We start from the raw sequence: 22,119 nt of genomic DNA, 5'->3' as shown, positions 1-22,119 counted from the left end.
ACAACGAAAGAGAAGATGAGTTGACTAAGATAGTGAGTGACAAGAGGCCTACCCAACTGAGAACCCTAATACATGAAACATTACTAGAACCGAGTATCCACTCGGATGAATGCATGAATATTTCTTCAGATAGCAAGGAATGGATGGTCGACATAATGGATTACCTTGCCAAAGGAAACCTCCCTGGAAATGCCTTAAAAGCTAAAGTACTGTAAACCCAAGCAGCAAGATATGCCATGATATTAGAGAACCTATATTGTCGGGGGTTCTCGGCACCACTACTCAAATACCTTTCTTGAGAGCAAGCCAAGTATGCAATCAGAGAGCTACATAAAGGAATTTGTGGGGTGCATTCAGGAAGCCAAACGATGGCAACTGGAGTGCTTAGGGTAGGATACTATTGGCCAACTTTGAGGATTGACTATGTTGAATATGTGAAAAGATGCATTCAATGCTAAAAGCTTGATAACCCCATCTATTAATCTGCTAATGAGCTACACATTCTTATTTCTCCTTGGCCTTTCGTCGTATGGAGCATGGACATACTTGGACCATTCCAGTCAGCCAAAAGTTCTTATGGAAGCAAAACTTTTGACCATCATCTCAGCCCCTAATGTGCAAAAGTTCTTATCGAAGAACATAGTCACAAGGTTCAACATCCCTCACACAGCTATAACTGAAAACAACCTTCATTTCATGGATGAAAAGTTGAAAATTTTTATGAAAAGGTTGGGGATCGATCAACGAATCACATCAGTAGAACACCCCCAAACCAACTGACAAGTCAAAGCAAACAACAAAGTCATTTTAGCTAAATTGAGGAAGAAACTTTATTAACCAAGGGAAAATGGGTCGAGGAGTTACCAAAAGTTCTATGGGGGGACTCTATGTATGCCATAGTCCACAACCAACGAAATACCATTTCGGCTAACTTATGGGACAAAAGCATTGATTCTAGTAGGAATTGGAGAACCCTTGTTCCAACAAATGCATTATGACAACACAGGAAATGTGGAAGCTTTGAAAGATGAACTTGACCTCATCGACGAGCTATGAGATCAGGAAAAGATCACAATGTAGGCATGCAAACAAAGGATGGAAAAAAGGTTTAATTCAAAGTTGGAACCAAGAGAGTTCTCAAAAAATGACCTAGTGTGAAGAGTGAAAAGTGGTGCAAGGAAAGAGTCCAAGGAAGCCAAACTCCCAACTAATTGGACCGACCCTTTCTGAATTTGGTAAAACCTCAAAAATGGAGTTTATAAGCTAGAAGAACTATTCAACAAGCTTATACCACAGACTTGGAATTCTACCCATCTCAAGTTTTATTCAATTCAAATCATGTATTCAATGGTGTACTCTTTTTCCTTACTTGGCTTTTTTTTCCCTATAAGGAAATGTAAGGGTCTTTTTCGAGAAGGTTTTAACAAGGCACCTCTTTAATTAATGAATACAAATTTCAATTACCACACATGTTTATCTTTAATTTCTCACAAGGTTCTCCTCCTGAATACCTATATTCGGATAAGGACACACCTTAAAACATTTCAAGGTTTCCCTCTAAATACCTCTATTCAGCTAAGGATGCACCTTAAAACATTTCAAGGTTTCCTTCATGAATAACCCTATTCGGCTAAGGATGCACCTTAAAACATTTCAAGGCTTCCTCCCGAATACACCTATTTGGTTAAGGATGCACCTTAAAACATTTCAAGGCTTACATCCCAAATACCCCTATTCAGCTAAGGATGCACCTTAAAACATTTCAAGGTTCATATCCTGAATACCACTATTTGGCTAAGGATGCACCTTAAAACATTTCAAGGTTTCCTTTCCCAAATACCCCAATTCAAAAAAAATTAACCTTCAAATTTTTAAGATTGCTAGTCCCAATATACCCCTACTCGATTAATAATGAAATTTTGATCAATTACTTGGTTCAATTTTAATAAATGTTAAGTGTCCCTTGTACACTTTCAAATACATAGTATTTGGTCAAAGTATGGTAAAAATATAATAGGATATAACAAAACGGATATTTCATTAATAAACATAAGACTAAAAAGGAAGATAAAATCAAGGGCACTAATGACCAACTAGTACAAAAGACTTATACTCTAATATCTAGTTGTTCACTTTGTCTTCATCTAATTGACCATAACACACATCAAAGTCTTCCTAGTTCACTTATATTCGGTCAAGCTAACCACCCAAGAATACCCTTGTAAAACCTTTAGGATACTGAAGCATACCCCTAGAGGTTTCAAGTATTCGACTCTGCCGAATACCCGAGTAACTATTATGGTGTCCTCTATGAGGTAACTTTTGTCCACTAGTATTAGGTATTTGGCCCTGCCAAGTACCAAGGTTCTCTTATCCTTCAAAAGATAGCTTTTTATTGTATCAGTTATTCATCCATGTGAGTAACTAAGTACATGTTATCATATCCTTCAAGATATATTTTGTTTACTAGGGTCAGGTATTCATCCCCTATCGAACACCCAAGTACCATGAGTATCCTATCCTTCAAAGGTTATCATCTGTTGAACAATATCAGATATTCGGCCTAAGCGGATACCTAACACTTATTATTAGTCAAATACCTAACACCTTGTCACACCATATGATAGTGTCCAGGTACTCAGCATGGCTACATACCAAACACTCTCACCTTGCCTATAATTATTTACTTAAAGGAAATAGTTCTTGATAAATAATCATTAGGGTTGGATTCGGCTCCCTAATAATAATTAGAGATACATTATCTAAAAAAGGTCGTCTTGTGAAAGGATCCATAGGTCCAAGTCTGATTAAGGTATGTATAAATTACATTTATATATGGCAAAGAAAGGTTATTGTTATGATGTATAGTAGGAGGGTCACGAAATAGTTATATATGTTATATATAACAGTGTTGGTATGCTGTATAGTAGGAGGGTCACAAAATTTTGCGGCTCCATGCATGGGAATTGCATGCTGTGATTTGTGGCGGTAGACAATTCGGGATTGCTGGAAACATGTGCAGAAGAACTCACAAAATTGTGCCGGGAATCAAAAGAACTGACACGTAGTTCAAAATCATTAAAAACTTGGACTTCATAATATTTTCTAATACTTTTCAAAAAATATATAATGAAACTAATTATCTTAATATATATATATATATATATATATATATATATACTATAAATTCAAAAAATATATATAAATCTGTAGTATACACTTGAAGAATAATATATGAACTATTAATTTTGTAACTAATTCAAAATAAATTACAGTATATTAGATTGAGGAAACGTTCAATGAGGCATGGATGTGTGGATTTAAAAAATGTATAAATTGTAAAATATATAATCATATAATTATGGGCAGAGCTTGCCAATAAAAAAACAAAATTAGGTTCCATATTAGGCGTTAGTTATTAAATTATTAAGTTGTAAATATATAACTTTTTTAAAAGGCAACAAAATAAAATTCTACTGTGAACAACTAACACAGGTAAGGAAGTAGCAATTTGGTCTTAAACTGTACAAGTAGAGTAATTTTCTATTAAGAGCAACTGAGCATTTCTCTCTCTATATATATATGACTACACCATCAATAATTTAATACAAAATTGGATTTTATTAATCCAATTATTAACTTATATCTTTATTAAAATTGTATGTGTCAAATTCAGGATGGGTGGAAACAGGTGCAAAGGAACTCACACGGTGCTGGAAATGATCAGAAGAACTGACACGTCCAAAATTCCTTGGTTCAACCCATCGTACTAATTTTGTCTTGACAAAAAAATTTGGGGATCATTGTGATTTTCGACATTTGGGGGACACACAATTTGTATATATTCATATTTCAACCATGCAACCAGTTTGGCTGTAATGGTTGAGTTTTCTTTAATATGGATTAATGTATATTAATCATAATTATAATTACTTTTAGACTATGATTTCATTTTAGAATTCTGTATAACTTTTGTCAGGTTGATCATGCATGTATGACTTAAATTTTAGAGAATTTATGATTGTAGATACTGTTGGTGAATTTTTTTTTGAAAAAATAAATAGACATGGATAACCTAATAATAATAATAATAATAATAATTAAAAATGATATATATTGATTTTGTTCTAATTCTTGTTTTGAGATTTTGTTATTTTTACCATTTTCTTATGAAACTAATCAACTAAAAAAATATTAAACGAATATAACAAGGTAAAACAAATCTACTAAAAACGTGACAAGCAACTAGTCTGTGTCATGCATCCGCCAAAGGAGGTGTAGATATTTCAGCTGAAACCGCTCAATATACTTATGATTTGGCTTTTTTTTTTTATTTTTTCTGGCTAGGTATGTTTTTTTTTCACCAACTAGAGAGACCCCGTGCCGATGCACGGGATCATACTTCTATTTGAATATTGATAAATGTGAAGTATGTCAAAATATATGCAGGGAAAGGAAACATTAACTTAGGAATGTATTTGAAACTAACCTGATTGTATGATAGAATGTTTTTGATGGTGCTGGAAAGATTATAATGGTAACATCTTCTACGGAGTGGGAGACTATACAACATAGTGTTGATGTATACTGTAATATAAGAAATGGTATACCAATAAGCATAGTATATTGTAAACATATAATCAGAAATTGACAAAGTGTAAATGAAACGAACAATTAGTGTTTGATAGAAAATGAATTTTAATAATGAAAATGTGTACATTAAAAAAAAGGATTTGGGAAGCATACCATGATTATAAGTTTGAAAAAACTTCTTTGTATACTACATTAACGGTAGTATTTTTTGGAGTGCCTTGATTATCATGAATAAGAATGTGGAGCCCTTTTTTGCTTTGAACTCGTGAAAGTGCAACATATAACTGGCCGTGTGAAAAAACTGGGGTTGGCAAATACAATCCAACATGTGCCAACGATTGTCCCTGAGATTTGTTCATTGTCATTGCAAATGAAACCATGAATGGAATTTGTCTTCTAATTAGCTTGAATGGCCATGCTGAATCAGAAGGAGAAAGATTCATTCTTGGTATGTAAGTTCTATGACCTATGTTAGGCCCAGTAATAATCTCCGCTTCAACAACACTTGAACCAAGTCTTGTAACAATAAGCCTAGTTCCGTTGCATAACCCATCAGCTTGGTCCAGATTTCGTAGTAGGATGATAGGCGTACCAACCTTGATTATGAGCTTGTGATTTGGTATGCCAGATGTCTTCAATGAGTTTAGAAATTCAGCTGTTAGTACTCCAAATGCAGGACTGAGTAGTTCATCTGATTTGTCAACAGAATCAGCACTACAATACTCTTTCTCCTCACCAGAAATCAAAGACAGGACATAGTCATTTATTTTATCAACAACATCTTTTGTAGAGGCAAGGACATCTCTTTTTTGCAAGAAATCGTCATTGCTGTAGTTGTGTAATAAGTCTTGATATGTTGCTTCAACAATTGCCTGGATAGGATCTTGAAAGTCCTTGATAAGAAACTCATCTGGGATGGTGATTTCACCATAACCATCATTAGGTTCTGCAAGTTTACCATCACCTATGTCTAGAAATCACTCAGAAAATTGTTTTAGTTCATCCAAGTTGGAATGGTCAGTAGGATTTGATTGCAACCGCATATTTTTAGTCAGCTTTAGAATTTGACAATGGTTCCAAATGTAAGATGAATTTAAAGTTGCATAGACAATGTCAGAACGATTACCTCTTGGCACAACAGGTAGAATTTGACGGAAATTACCACCAAAAACAATGACCTTTCCTCCAAAAGGATTGATGTTGTGCATGATGTCCTGTAAACTTTTGTCAAGGGCCTCAATACTGTATCTGTGACACATTGGAGCTTCATCCCATATGATGAGTTTTGTGATATGCAACAATTCAGCCAAATCACTCCCTTGATGGATATTGCATGTCGAATTTTTTGTTGCAGGGACAGGAATAGCAAACTTAGAATGTGTTGTTCTACCACCAGGCAATAGTATTGAGGCAATCCCACTTGAAGCTACTATTAAAACAATTCCGCCAGTAGAGCGTATAGCAGATGATAAAGTTTTCCACACAAATGTCTTGCATGTGCCACCATATTCATATAGAAAATAAACTCCACCTGATTGAGTTGCAACCACATGCATAATCTTATTAAAAATAGAAGCCTGCTCATCTGCATTTAGTAATGTATGAATGATTTATTATTAGTGTGGATTGTTAGGAATTCATATTGTGTTAGTAAAAAGTAAAAATTTTTATAAATACCTGTTAGCGACTGGTAGCATTTGTCAAATTCGGCGGCCAATATCTCCCTGTCGTAAGCCAATTCATTGTAGATGAGATTATTTTGGTGCGTCTTGGCGGCATATCCTAGTGGGTATGGCATTGAAGGAAAATCACGTAGCCTTTTCCTGTTGGCTTGCAAGAGGTTTTCAATTTCCGTCAAACAAAGATGCATTTTTTCTTTGTCTGTTAGTTGGATGCCTATGAATAGTAAAAAATGACATTGTCAGTTATGAATAGTATGATTGATACGTATTTATTTAGGATTTATGAAATTACCTTGTCTTTTATGATTAAATACAATATCATCTGCCATCCATTGCCAAGTTTGTTTCCACACATATTCAGGCCTATCCATGGTATTCATAAATAGCAGTTTCACAAATAACTTCCTAAGATAGTGTGGAGTTCCCCAAGTGTTTGCTTCTCGTAAGGCACCAACAAATTCTTGATCACTTCCTAGAAAACCTTTTGCAAAGCATGCTTCTCTGAATGTATGATAGACAACATTTTCTACTATTCTAATATCTTCATAACATTGTGATCCTTTAGTAGAGGAAAGCATCATCCTCATGTAGAACAACTCTCCACTGGAAAGGGGCACCCAAATCAGCCTGCCAATAGTATTTCCTTGTTTCCTTGGTTTCCAGCATCTTTTTCATGCATCATAAACAAATTTGGACACATATTCAGCATAAGTAAGATCTCGTCCATGATGGTATATTTTATTAGAATCCATCCAAGCTGTGAACATTGATTCTTTGATTGTACTCTTAGCCAGTACTGTGCCAATTTCTTGACTATCTTTCCAATAAACAGGCTGTTGATTTTCTAGGTGGAAATAAAGATGTTCAACTGCCAGTGCACGCCCATGCATTGGGAATGCAAAAATCTTCCAACATGCTTCAGGAGCCGACACATACCTGGAGAATGAAAAATAAAATATGAACACTTTATTTGTAGTAATTATTAATTTTTTTAATTAGTTCATAACAAAGGGTTTTTTGTCTATAGAAGAAATGCAATTTAATGAGAAGATGATGGACACATACTGACAGTCAAGATAATGTTTAATTTCATCATGAACCTGATTTTGTGTGCCATCCTGGTTTTGGTCATTGACAATAGCTGCTGTAATCCGATCAGATCCTTTATTGATGTACTTAAGAAAATATTTTATAGAGGTATTTTGATTGCACCATTCCACATTTAGGTGTGTTCTATATTTGAGTAACAAATGTGGACTATATGGGACAACAAATCGATTATCGAGATGAACACCCTATTTTTGCATAGTCCTTCTGGTGTCTCTTCTTCTATAAACAGGAAAACCATCTTGGTCAACAATTGTGGCTGGCTGAAACTTTTTTGGGAAAAACCTGAAACACTTGCCATTGGCCATACATGGTGCCCTTTTATTAGCCAGTCCACATGGACCATGCATCATGTGGTTAGAGACAATTTGATACAATTCTGGATCTGTGTCCTTGTTTGGTATTTCAGCAGAAATTATGTTGTCAATGTCTTCTGGATTTGGATACTTATTTGAAGGATGCAAAAAGATTAAGATATGAGCATGAGGCAATCCTCTTTTTTGCCACTCAATGGTGTAAACAACTGTATTACAAATAAAATATCAGTAGCATGATTAATAATGTATAATTTTAAGTATAATTGTAAAATTGTAATGTAAGCAAAAATTGATGTAGGTGGTAGTTACTTACATGCAAGAATGGGACCAAATACATGTCCACTCTTAAGATCATGCATCAACTGGTTTAGTTTCATTTTGAATACCCGTGACGCAACATCAGGGAAATCATGAGCTGTAAGATTTGACTTTGCAACTTGTTGTTGTATTTCTGGCCATGCTGGATTACACGTTAATGTCAAGAATAAATCAGGAAATCCAACATGGGCACAAATTTCCATCCCATCAAAATACAATTGTTCCATATATCTCTGACTACCAACGAACGAACTTGGTAGTACAATTCTCTTACCTTTTTCATTACCTTGGGTTAAGGGCTGATTATTACAGTCATTTAAATTGATGTACTTGTCAACTCGGAGTTCTTGTTGATGTTGTCTAACATAGTTTAGTTTTTGAGACTCAATCATACAATACCCATCAACAACCCATTGGTGAAACAATCTTCTTGAATGAAGTATTGCTCGTGCTTCATTATCCCTTGATTGCATCCTGTTGATCGAGGCCGTACTCGAATCAAATAGACATGAAAATGCAGTAACTAGGAAGTGATCCTAGGTCGTTTCCCAACGAGCAGTGACAAGCCAAATGTTCATAATATGCTTGCAGTAACAGTAACGATGGGGGGGGGGGTTTGGTTGTTTGGTAATTAAAGAGCATAACAAATAAAATGGAATACGAAACTACTAATATTAAAAACGGGTTGTTTCCTCTGATTCAGAAGCCACTCTCTTATCCTGGGTTATGGAGAATTCGTCCCTAACAGTCAACCACTTAATCCAACCCTATTTCAATTTACTAAGCGAAAATCAACTTAGGGTTTCAATACGTGATTAGGCACCACATACACCAGTTAGCCCTTCGTCCATTAAGCATGAACGCAAGTTAGGCTCAGAGGCAATTAATCGAACACGAAGCGTGCACTGATTAATATTCACGAAATTGGGATAACTGGTGAAGGGAAAACTGCCAGGAAACCACATTACAAGCGAAACCTCAAAGAGAGTTGGGCTTCGTCCTCAAAAGGAAACAACACCAGAAAATCTAGCCTTCCATGGATTCAAACAGAAAACGCAATTGAAACATGAAGCAGAAACGTAAATGAACGGAAACGTAAATGAACAGAAACGTAAACGAACAGAAATGTAAAATGGAACAGAAACGTAAATGAGAGTAAAAGAAGAAGCAAGAACGAAATTGTAATTAGAAGCAGAAAACGTAAAATTGCATTACGAACTCAGAAGCAGCAAAACAGAAAAACGAAAAACCCTAAAACAAAGCTCTGAATAATGGATAGCATAACAGAATAGAATGCCCTGCACGAATCCCAAGGCAGCTATTTAAAAAGAGTCACTCAGAGTCACTGGGCCCTATTACAATACTCTGGCCCAAAACGAAATAAACACTGAACAACATAAAATAAAATTGCGAAATTTCCTAATTAGAAATTAACTAAGGTAAGCGCTGCTTTATTTGCCCTCTTCAAGTCCACAACCAAAATCCGGATTAAGCCCAATGTTTCATTAATTCCTGAAATTAGATTAAAAACATCAAATTAGCTAAATGAGCCCAAATAATAAAACTGCCTAATTAATTGACAATTAAGACCAATCAATAATTAAAATGGTGCAAAAAGGGTTTAGAAAATAGAAGAAAATGATGGCACATCAAAACCCCCCCATACTTAGCCTTTTGCACTCCTGGGCAAAATGAAACAAAGAACAAAATCCAAGGATATCAGAGGGAGACAAACAAAAACATTCACATATTTCTCAATGAACATCAAGGAATGAAAGGAATGGGTAACATCTAACATAAGGAGATCCAAAAAGTCAAGACATTCATGAAAATCATCCAAGCAACCCAATCATGGCAAAATAGTTAATCAGCTCAAGAATGAAAAGTGATAAAGCCTCACAAGATATACACTCTATCTCTCAAGTGTCTAGGCTACTATTTACCCTCAAAGCACCCATGAAAGCAAACACCACATAAACTTGGCAAGATTCTAAAATTGACAATCAACCCATAAACACAAGCACATGAGGATCAAAAGGTCTTTTAAGGTTGTAACGGGGCCAAGGACAAGGTATGGAGAAATATGGAATAAGTGGCTAAATCCCAAAGGAATAGAGGAGCAAAGGGGAATAAGTGCATATTAAGAAAAAAAATAAAAAGAAGTAAAGATAAAAATTAAACATGAAGATTAGAACCAAGAGTTTCATCATTCTTGTGCCATTTAAGATCTTATTCACTCAACTTTATTGCTTTTCTTTTTCTTTTTTCGAATTTTTTTTTTTTTTTTTACTCTTTGGCCTTTGAGAAACAACATTTCATTCAGCATGTCCAACATTTAACCAATATACAATGTACATCAAGTATGGCCCAAAATACATCATGAAGCATAGCCAACAAAACAAGTTGTCCAATGAAACAAAAACCCCCCACACTTATTCCCAAAACAATTCCAAAGCTCCAAAATTCCTTAAGGATATGGTAATATCATGGTTTTTCACTTAAGGCTTGTAGTGAGCTTCAAAACAAGGAAAGGGAAACAAGGCTCAAAAGGGCTATCAAAGGAATTAATTCAAGGTAAGTCCATTTGGCTAGAAGCTTATAAGAACAAAATTGCCTTAATCATTTCCAAATATGCATGTGAATTAGGACGCATCAACAAGAATCAAGCCAAGGCTATTGTGCAAGCAATCAATGGGGCAAAACAAACCAAATGATTATAATGATGGATGGCTCAAATTCTCACAAAGGTAAAATCATAACTTTCAAATTGAGCTTTCAAAACTATCATGACATGTAGAGAAGAATCAAGGATTTCAAGTCACAAAATGTCAAGAACTTTTATTTTCAAAACAATTACCCATTTCTTGAACATATCCTATAATTCAAAGAAAAACATGCAAAGTCGTACGTGCACACAAAATTGACCCAAAATATTAAACTAAAAATCCGACGAAACTAACAACATTAACAAATTAACACAACTAACAAATTAACAAAACCAACAAAACTAGCAAAACCAAAGAACACTCCCCCCCATACTTAAACAACACATTGTCCTCAATGTAGCACAATTAAAAGATTAAAAACAATTAAATCATCAAAGAGAATCGGACAAGTGTAATAAAAGCAAAGAAGGAGATAGGAAAAGAAAAACTCCCTAAGTCATGGTGGAGGAAGAGTAGGGTGGAGTAAGGAAGTCTCTTCCACCACTACGTCCACTAAAGAAGGGTTCATGAGGAATGGCTTAAGTCGATGTCCATTGACCTTGAAGCTCTTGTTTGTGGAGTCGCTTTTGATCTCAACTGTGCCATAAGGAAAAACATTAGTAACAACAAAAGGACCAATCCACTTAGACCTCAACTTACCACTCATGAGTCCAAGCCTAGAATTATACAATAACACTTTTTGCCCAACCACAAAGTCTTTTTTAACTATCATGCTATCATGGAACTTCTTGGTCTTTTCTTTGTAGAACTTGGCATTCTCGTAGGCTTCTAGGCGGATTTCATCTAACTCACTCAGTTGCAACTTCCTTTCCTCGCCAGCTTGATCCATAGAGAAGTTGCAAGTCTTCACTGCCCAGTATGCTTTGTGCTCAATTTCCACTGGAAGATGACATGCCTTTCCAAAGACAACCCGATAAGGAGACATTCCTATGGGTGCTTTGTAGGCAGTCCGATGTGCCTAGAGAGCATCATCAAGCCTGGTACTCCAATCTTTCCTGCTTGGCTGCACAATCTTCTCTAGAATTCTCTTGATTTCCCTGTTAGAAATTTCTGCCTGTCCATTAGTCTGGGGGTGGTATGGTGTGGATACTCTGTGTACCACCCCGTACTTTTTAAGCAGGGCATGCATTGTCCTATTGAAAAAATGGGTTCCTTGATCACTAACAATTGCTTTAGGTACTCCAAACCTGCAAAACAGATTAGACCTGACAAAGTCTGCAACAACTTTAGCATCATTAGTTCTAGTGGGCTTGGCTTCCACCCATTTTGAAACATAATCAACTGCAAGGAGAATATAAACATAACCAAAAGAGACAGGAAAAGGACCCATGAAATCTATACCCCAGACATCAAACACCTCACAGAATAGCATAGGTTGCTGAGGCATTTGTTGTCGCCATGTAAGTGTATTTCCTGCTCTCTGACACTGCTCACAAGTGCTGCAGATCTTCCACGCATCTTTAAAGATGGTGGGCCAATAAAAACCACAATCAAGGACTTTGCGAGCTGTCCTTTGAACACCCAGATGACCTCCCGGTGCGGAAGAATGACAGAACTGCAGGACTGAGTCAGTCTCATGATCTGGAATGCACCGTCTAATGACCTGATCACTGCACAATTTCCACAAGTAGGGGTCATCCCAAATAAAATGCTTAGCATCACTTTTAATCTTATCTTTTTGGGCCTTAGATGGTAAGGGAGGAAAAACAGAGGCAACTAAATAATTGACAATGTTAGCAAACCAGGGAGTAGAAAGAGAGTCAGAAATACTATACAATATATACAAATGATCATCCGGGAAATCATCCCGAATAGGTGAATCTGCATCAGAGACACGTTCGATCCGACTCAAATGATCAGCAACTAGATTTTGTGCTCCGCTCCTATCACGGATCTCCAAGTCAAACTCTTGGAGCCAGAGCATCCATCGGATCAACCTAGGCTTAGAATCAGCCTTCTTCAACAAGTACTTTAGAGCTGCATGGTCAGTATAAACAATAATGCGAGTACCAAGCAAATAGGATCGAAATTTTTCAAGAGCAAAAACTATGGCTAGAAGCTCTTTCTCAGCAGTAGTATAATTTGCTTGGGCAGCATCTAAAGTGCTAGAAGCATAATATATCACCCTGGGCAATTTATCAATTTTCTGAGCAAGGACAGCCCCCAATGCATAATTTGATGCATCACACATAAGCTCAAAAGGGGCTATCCAATCGGGTGCCTGGATGATGGGGGTGGTAGTCAACGCTCTTTTGAGGCAATCAAAAGCCTCTTTGCATCTGTCATTAAAGTCAAACTCCACCTCCTTTTGCAACAAGTTGGACAGTGGAAGGGCTACTTTGCTAAAATCCCTTATAAAGCGCCTGTAGAATCCTGCATGACCATGAAAAGATCGCACCTCTCGCACACAAGAGGGGTAAGGCAATTGTGAAATAACAGAAATTTTTGCAGGATCTACTTCAATGCCCTTATTGGAAATAATGTGGCCTAAAACTATACCTTGCTCAACCATAAAATGACATTTTTCAAAATTTAGAACAAGGTTAGTTTCAATGCATCTATTCAAAACTTTTTCCAAACTATTCAAAAACCATCAAAAGAGGATCCATATACAGTGAAATCATCCATAAACACCTCTATGCAATTTTCTAAAAAATCACTGAAAATACTAATCATGCACCGCTGGAAGGTACCAGGGGCATTGCACAGGCCGAAAGGCATCCTCCTATAAGCAAAAGTGCCGAAGGGGCAGGTGAATGTGGTCTTTTCCTGATCCTCAGGAGCAATAGTAATTTGCATATAACCAGAAAAACCATCAAGGAAACAGTAGTGGGATTTACCTGCCAGGCGTTCAAGCATCTGGTCAATGAATGGCAGGGGAAAATGGTCCTTTTTGGTAACCTGGTTCAGCCTCCTATAGTCAATGCAGACTCTCCAACTGTTCTGCACCCGAGTAGGAATCAGCTCCTCCTTCTCATTTCTGATCACTGTGAGGCCAGTCTTTTTCGGGACTACCTGGACAGGACTCACCCATTGGCTGTCGGAGATAGGATAAATGATTCCAGCTTGCAAAAGCTTGGTTATCTCCTTCTTCACTACATCAAGAATCACCGGGTTGAGTCTTCTCTGTGGCTGTCTTACTGGTTTAGCTCCATCCTCTAAATTTATTCGATGCATACATGTGGATGGGCTAATACCAGGAATGTCCGCCAGGGTCCAGCCTATAGCCTTCTTATGCTTCTTGAGAACTGACAACAACTTCTCCTCTTGCTCATCAGCAAGGGAGGCAGATATAATCACTGGAAAACTCTTGCTATCATCCAAGTAAGCGTATTTTAAATTTGATGGCAGAGGCTTCAATTCTGGTGTGGTCGGCTGGACAGTGGTAGAAGGAGATGGTTTCTCAGCCTTTACCTCATAAAGAAAGTCAGAGGTATGTGTACTTCCTGAAACATGGTTAGTCCTATCTGACTCTATAAAATCGATCTCAAGAGGTAAAACACCACCACCAGGCATGCAATCAATATCACTCTCAGATTCACTCTCAGCATCAAATTCAGACATATGATCAAGTGCAATTTCAGACTCAATGCATGAAGAATGAGAGGCATGCAGATTAGAATAAAGATCAGTCATGTATTCATCAACAACATGGTCAATTATTTCAGCACGAAATACAGAAAGATCTTCAGATGGGTATTTCATAGCATCCAGAATATTAAAATGAACAGTTATGTCACCAAATTCCATAGACAGTGTGCCTGCATAAACATCTATCTTAGTTCTAGCAGTTTTCATAAAGGGTCTGCCTAGAATGATGGGAACTGATCCTTGAGAAAATCCATCTTCCATATTCAGGATATAAAAATCAACAGGGAAAATCAGTTCACCAACTCTAACTAAGACATCTTCTATGAAACCAACAGGATAGGCAACACTTCTATTAGCTAAATGAATTACCACATCAGTTGACTGCAAGGGACCTAGAGATAGAGAATTAAAAATTGACAGAGGCATAACACTAACAGAGGCTCCTAAATCTAGCATGGCATTGTCAAACTTACTATTCCCTATAATACAAGGTATGCTGAATGTACCTGGATCTTTGCATTTTTCAGGAATTTGAGGAACAGATTTACCAATCAATGCGGAGACATTTCTGCCCATGCTAATTCGTCCACTTCCTTTAAGCTTCCGCTTATTAGTGCACAGCTCCTTCAAGAATTTGGCATATCTTGGAATTTGCTTTATTGCATCCAACAGAGGTATGTTTACCTCTACTTTTCTAAATGTTTCCAAGATCTCTTTCTCTGCCTCTTCCATTTTTTTGTTGGAAACTGCTCTTGGAGGGAATGGAAGAGGGGGAATGTGCTGCTTCTGCAAATCAGAATTACCTGTGGAAGAAGATTCACCTGCACAGAAATTGTTAGGTAAATTTTTGTCATCACCTTTTTCTGGAATAGAGTGAAGTTTGGCAGGCTCATTTGCAGATGAGGACGGTGTTACGGGTTGAGGTCCTTGACATTGCTTTCCCGACCTCGATGAAATGGCACTGACATTTTTGGGATTTTGGACAGCTTGAGAAGGCAGCTTGTCAGAATTCTGGGACTGTTGTTGATTCAATTGGGTAGCTAATTGTCCCATCTGATTGGTTAAGCTCTAAATGGAGGCTCTGGTCTCTTGCTGAAACTGCATGTTCTGCATAGTCATTTGCCTCACAAGTTCTTCGAGGGAAGGTTGTGGAGGGGCCTCAACCGTTGGCTGTTTCTGGGGTTGTTGCTGTTGTTGGATTGGTGGAGGAATGTATGGTCTGCTTGGGCCAGCAGCATTTTGGAAGGAAGGAGCAGGCTGTTGTTGTTGTTGCTGAGGGCTGGACCATCTGAGGTTAGGGTGATTCCTCCATCCAGGGTTGTATCTGTTGCTGGAAAGGTCATAATTGTTCTGTTGTGGTTGATTTTGCTGCTGAGGTTGAGGAGGTCTATTGTAAATATTTGCAGCATCAGCTTCAGGCTGCTCAATTGCTCCAGGTTGCTGCATGGAAGGGCAAAGGTCTGTATGGTGGTCAGCAGAGGAGCACAAACCACAAACCCTTGCAACAGGTACAGATTTCTGATTCAAGGCCAGCTGGGTTACCAAGTTAACCAATGCATCCAGTTTGCCTTCAAGCTTCTTAGTTTCAGATGATGCAGATGGGTTTGTAGCTACCTCATGCACTCCTCTAATGACTATGGCATCATTTCTGGCACTAAACTGCTGGGAGTTGGAGGCCATCTTCTCAATTAAATTTCTGGCTTCAGCAGGAGTCATGTCTTCAAGGGCTCCACCACTGGCAGCATCTATCATACTTCTCTCCATATTACTGAGTCCTTCATAAAAATATTGGAGAAGAAGCTGTTCTGAAATCTGATGGTGGGGGCAACTGGCACATAGTTTCTTAAATCTCTCCCAGTACTCATACAGGCTCTCTCCACTGAGTTGTCTAATCCCTGAGATATCCTTCCTGATGGCTGTGGTCCTGGAAGCAGGGAAAATTTTTTCTAAGAATACTCTCTTAAGGTCATCCCAGCTCGTGATGGACCTTGGAGCAAGGTAATACAGCCAGTCCTTTGCCACTCCCTCTAATGAATGAGGAAAAGCCTTCAGAAATATGTGATCCTCTTGGACATCTGGGGGTTTCATGGTGGAGCAGACAATGTGAAATTCTTTCAAATGTTTGTGCGGGTCTTCACCTGCAAGGCCATGAAACTTTGGAAGCAAATGAATCAGTCCAGTCTTAAGAACATATGGGACATCCTCATCAGGGTATTGGATGCACAAGCTTTCATAGGTGAAATCAGGTGCAGCCATTTCCCTTAGAGTCCTCTCACGAGGTGGAGGTTGTGCCATGTTCTCAGAAAGTGCAAAATCAGAATGCTCAGAATCAGAATGCTCAAAATTATAATGCTCAAGATCAGGATGTTCAAAATCACCAATAACAGAATGCACAAATTCACTAGTTATGGAATGCTCAGAATGATCAAAAGGTATAAAATGATGCCTAACTAATCTATGAAATGTCCTATCTATCTCAGGATCAAAGGGTTGTAAGTCAGATGGATTGCCTCTAGTCATACACTACATTCAGCATGCACACAACTAGTTGCCTTGTCATGTAAATAAAGGTGTAGGTTTGAACTACAGCTACCCTCAAATGATATCCAAATGACTTGAAATTTTGTGAGAAACCTTATAAAATGATGAGAAGATAGCACAAAAAATTTCAGACAAAAATTCAAAGTCTAACTATGAAAGCTAAAAATGGTAAGTTAAGAAAAATAAGTGAATAAAACTTGAAAAATAAAAAACTTTTGACAGAATCGCTTTTTTTGGACAATGGAGACCTCAGCCGGCCTATGGCCGGCTGTCACGGCGTAGGAAATTTTTTTCTACCCCAAATGCATATATAATAATTGCGATTCTGATAACCGGAGCAAAAGTTATGGCCGTTTGAAGTTTTGACAAACACAAAATTTGCTAGTTTTTTGGAACTTTCAAATCTGACCAAACTAAAGGCTCTAGCTATTTTTCCCACAAAATATGGATTAAAAGAAGTTACCACAAAAAAATTCAGCCAAAAATAACAACCCTAGCTACTAAAACAAAAAATCTCAAATAATTCAGCATGGGTGGTCGCTAAAATCCGTCTCTAATTGATTTCTACTACTACTCTGTTTTTGCCGCAAGCTGATTTCTACTACTACTCTGTTTTCAAGCACAATCTTCACAGCAAAACACACAAGACTGAAACAGGGGAAACGCTTAATGGGAAAACTGAAACAGAACACACATTAAACAAAATACCAGGACACTCAGCAACACTAACACACATACTAACACAATACTAACAATTAAACATAAAACACGAAAGGATTAAACACACAACACTAGCTATCTATTATGAACCTTTGGACACTGCTCCCCGGCAACGGCGCCAAATTTGATCGAGGCCGTACCCGAATCAAATAAACATGAAAATGCAGTAACTAGGAAGTGATCCTAGGTCGTTTCCCAACGAGCAGTGACAAGCCAAATGTTCATAATATGCTTGCAGTAACAGTAACGATGGGGGGGGGGGGTTTGGTTGTTTGGTAATTAAAGAGCAGAACAAATAAAATGGAATACGAAACTACTAATATTAAAAACGGGTTGTTTCCTCTGATTCAGAAGCCACTCTCTTATCCTGGGTTATGGAGAATTCGTCCCTAACAGTCAACCACTTAATCCAACCCTATTTCAATTTACTAAGCGAAAATCAACTTAGGGTTTCAATACGTGATTAGGCACCACATACACCAGTTAGCCCTTCGTCCATTAAGCATGAACGCAAGTTAGGCTCAGAGGCAATTAATCGAACACGAAGCGTGCACTGATTAATATTCACGAAATTGGGATAACTGGTGAAGGGAAAACTGCCAGGAAACCACATTACAAGCGAAACCTCAAAGAGAGTTGGGCTTCGTCCTCAAAAGGAAACAACACCAGAAAATCTAGCCTTCCATGGATTCAAACAGAAAACGCAATTGAAACATGAAGCAGAAACGTAAATGAACGGAAACGTAAATGAACAGAAACGTAAACGAACAGAAATGTAAAATGGAACAGAAACATAAATGAGAGTAAAAGAAGAAGCAAGAACGAAATTGTAATTAGAAGCAGAAAACGTAAAATTGCATTACGAACTCAGAAGCAGCAAAACAGAAAAACGAAAAACCCTAAAACAAAGCTCTGAATAATGGATAGCATAACAGAATAGAATGCCCTGCACGAATCCCAAGGCAGCTATTTAAAAAGAGTCACTCAGAGTCACTGGGCCCTATTACAATACTCTGGCCCAAAACGAAATAAACACTGAACAACATAAAATAAAATTGCGAAATTTCCTAATTAGAAATTAACTAAGGTAAGCGCTACTTTATTTGCCCTCTTCAAGTCTACAACCAAAATCCGGATTAAGCCCAATGTTTCATTAATTCCTGAAATTAGATTAAAAACATCAAATTAGCTAAATGAGCCCAAATAATAAAACTGCCTAATTAATTGACAATTGAGACTCAATCATACAATACCCATCAACAACCCATTGGTGAAACAATCTTCTTGAATGAAGTATTGCTCGTGCTTCATTATCCCTTGATTGCATCCTGTAACAAAAATACTCACGCATGACAACTTTGTTCCTCTTTGTAGCATGGCTATGCGGATGATGCTTATGAAGAATGTTTGGTCTGTAGCCATCTTCACCATGTGGGTACAAAAGAGGATATTGTAAAGGTAAATATGCAGGATGAAGTTCATTTATTCTTTGCAGCATGCCTGTTTGCTTCTCAATGATGATATCTCTGTTATTTGTTGTATGCTCGTCACCAACAATTAAAGCAGCCACTTCAAAAGCATTTGGCAAATTATATAATCTGCCATCAGTTTTCCTGTCACTAATGAGTTTTAGTTTCAGGTCACACACTGCAGAAGAGTCTAGTTTATCGCTTGCCATTCTGAATTTTTGTGCATATGGATTGTGGGTATCTAGCATATTCTTGATACCAGTTATAATGTCTTCATCAACATTATTTTTTATACTGGACATAGACAATTGTTAACGGTAACCATTCTTAAAAAAAATATAAATTTAAATAACTATAAAGGTGGCATTAGATTAATTGAATGTTAACACTTACGGGTATTGTGAAAGCCCATTGTTGACTTCGTTCTCTGTGTCATAAATATATAGTTGTGCAAACTTTGGTGAGTTATCCGGCATAGGTAGGAGGCTTCCAATAAGGTGATGCGATTGACCATGTATGCACAATGTAGGAGGACCTCTTCCAGTATTATAGGATGTGTCTACTTTGATACCGGGAGATGTGAATGCAAACATTAGGTTGTATAAACGTATGTTTTGCTGGAATTTCTTTGCTTGTGAGTCTCTACTGTCAAAGAGTAGTTGTCGCAAGGGTTGCGGAGCATCATGTAGTATTGGCAGTTGTATTTTACCATCACCACAACATAATGAAAACTTTGGATTTTTTGTCTGTTTATCTTTGTTAATCCTCTCATCATACCACATCTTCGCTTTACATTGCTTGCATTGCCAAATAGGATCTCCAATATCTTTGTAACTTGCACCTACATGTAAATGCAGAAATTTAGACATGGTATTACATTATCAAAGGTAATGAAGGACAATTCAACATAATTTGCACAGTGAATGTAAAAACCGGTATTTTCATTGTCATATGGAGCTTCAAGATTGTCATCATAATCGGTATGAGCAAAATCCTCAGTTGCTATATCGTCAAATGAATAATCTATATAGCACATACATAGTCAGCAATTAAATACAAATAGTTAAATATTTAAAAATGTTGAAATTAACATAACAACATATTACTTGTAACAATGTCTCCCTGTGTTATATCGAGTTCGTCATCAGTGTCATGCAAGATGTGCTCTATTAGTTTGGAATTGAATATTGTGTATCTACCTGAATTTATACGTTGAGAAGTCATGCCAATCTGAGTAGGTCGCAACTTGTAGTTGTATGTGGTTCAATACATGGTGATGAATTAAGGGTTGACATAGTTATATTCTCTTTCCCAAACTTGGACAACAAATTCCTCTGTATTGAAGATGCATTGATGGTATGTGAATTCACAAAATTTTTTGGTCGAGTTTCAAATTGCCCTGTAAAATCTTGTTGTTTCTGATTCACAATCAAAGTGCTTTCTGATAATGGTGTAGACTGTGTATGTGGTAACACACTGTCTACAAAAGGGTGTGTTTCACATGATGAGGTACGTCTACGCTTTTCTGCACCAATAATTGTGATACATGCATAAATATTTATAAACTAAGTACAAATTAAAAGAATATTTGAATGTATTGTTACCACTATGTAAATCTGGATTTGGAGTGGCAAAGCTTTGTCTTCTTTGTTGCAAAATGTGTTTTCTATGTTTCCTCCGTTGAGCAAAATTTTCCATTTAACCTTTTCGTAATGAATAAGTTCTACAATATTTTGTCAGAGCTTCATAATACAAATGTCAGATAAACATACTCAAATACCATTACGTAATATGCATGCCATACATGTACATCCATTACTGGACAATAATTAATGTAAAGTATAATTTATTGCATTAACATAAAAAGCTTACTTGGCAGTTAGCAGTAGAAGTAAGTGATGTGGTGTTGTTGTTTAGCAGCTTCACTTTTGGTTCTTCATTTATGAATAGATGTGTTTTAGATGGTGGTGAATGTGAGCGAATGTTGTTGAAGATGGGAGACTAAGGTTATGAATTATTCTCCATTAGTATTCTGTACTAAAGCTGTTAAACAAAAAAGAAGAAGTGGTTTCGGTCCATTGCCACTAATTTGTGGAGTTTTCTTTTCCTCCAAGACTGAAATCAAAGATTGTGTGGCCCTCACGCTTGTGTCAATCAGACCAACAGTAAACAACACTACTGGTTATTAATTGCTCCATTAAATGTGGTTGTAGCCTTTATTGATATGCACGCAAATGTCTAATTAATCTTGCGAATTTGCTCTTTTGATTTGACAAACGGGAAAAGTTGTTGCATTTGTGATATCTTTTTAAATATTTAATTTATTAATATGCATCGATATTTCTTAAAAAAATCTAGAATAGATTTTTTTTCATAAAATATATTTTATAACTATCCACAGTAGTTAAAGTGGTATATATTATTCATCGTATTTAATGTAAGTAGGTAATATTAAAAATCTGTTGGTGTTCAAACAGAATGATTAATAAGACTAAAAACTAAATTCATGGTACCCATTACATTATTTCAGGACTAAAAATTCACTTAATTAACAAACATTGGTAATGTTAAGCAATCAGGAATAAATATGATATTAATCAACTAACATCAAATACTTTATTCAAACAGGTAAAGGCATAAATATAGCAACTAAGTAAATTCATAATCAATAGCATCCAAATCTTAAGCGAGTTTGTTGTTCATAAAACTTACATACCAAATAATAAATTGTCTGGTTCCCCAAGGGAATATTAAAATGCTTATAAATATTACATGATTACTAAATAAAATATCAAACAAAGTTACAAATATTTTAAACCAAATATTAAAAGCTAGTGCATTCTTAACATAAATAATCATGGGGAGTCGTCCTCGTCCTCGTCCCACACAGTTTGCTTTCTGGCAATGACCTCCCAAAGAAGTTGATTTGGCCTGAAATAAAAGACAACTTCGTCACCAGCCATCAAATCATTTTCTATTAAGAATTGGAACCATGGCTCAGCAAAACATTTAAGCCCATTATGCATACTCAACTTCCAAAAGTGACGACGCCCAC

At 36.8% G+C, this 22,119-nt stretch overlaps 1 non-coding gene and 2 pseudogenes across 1 annotated transcript; 1 reads left to right on the top strand and 2 right to left on the bottom strand.

Annotated features, from left to right (window-relative positions):
• Positions 1-4,751: 4,751 nt before the first annotated feature.
• Positions 4,752-6,646, bottom strand: LOC114420606 (annotated as a pseudogene).
• Positions 6,647-6,946: 300 nt separating this feature from the next.
• On the bottom strand, positions 6,947-20,288 carry LOC114420605 (annotated as a pseudogene).
• On the top strand, positions 16,145-16,251 carry LOC114420805. Its single transcript, XR_003668438.1, has one exon. It is a non-coding gene; the product is annotated as a small nucleolar RNA R71 (small nucleolar RNA).
• Positions 20,289-22,119: the final 1,831 nt, after the last annotated feature.

This window comes from Glycine soja, chromosome 7 (genome assembly GCF_004193775.1).
Source record: "Glycine soja cultivar W05 chromosome 7, ASM419377v2, whole genome shotgun sequence".
NCBI classification, from domain to species: Eukaryota; Viridiplantae; Streptophyta; class Magnoliopsida; order Fabales; family Fabaceae; genus Glycine; species Glycine soja.
Note: the sequence above shows the minus strand (reverse complement) of the source record. Positions and strands in the feature narration are given on the sequence as shown.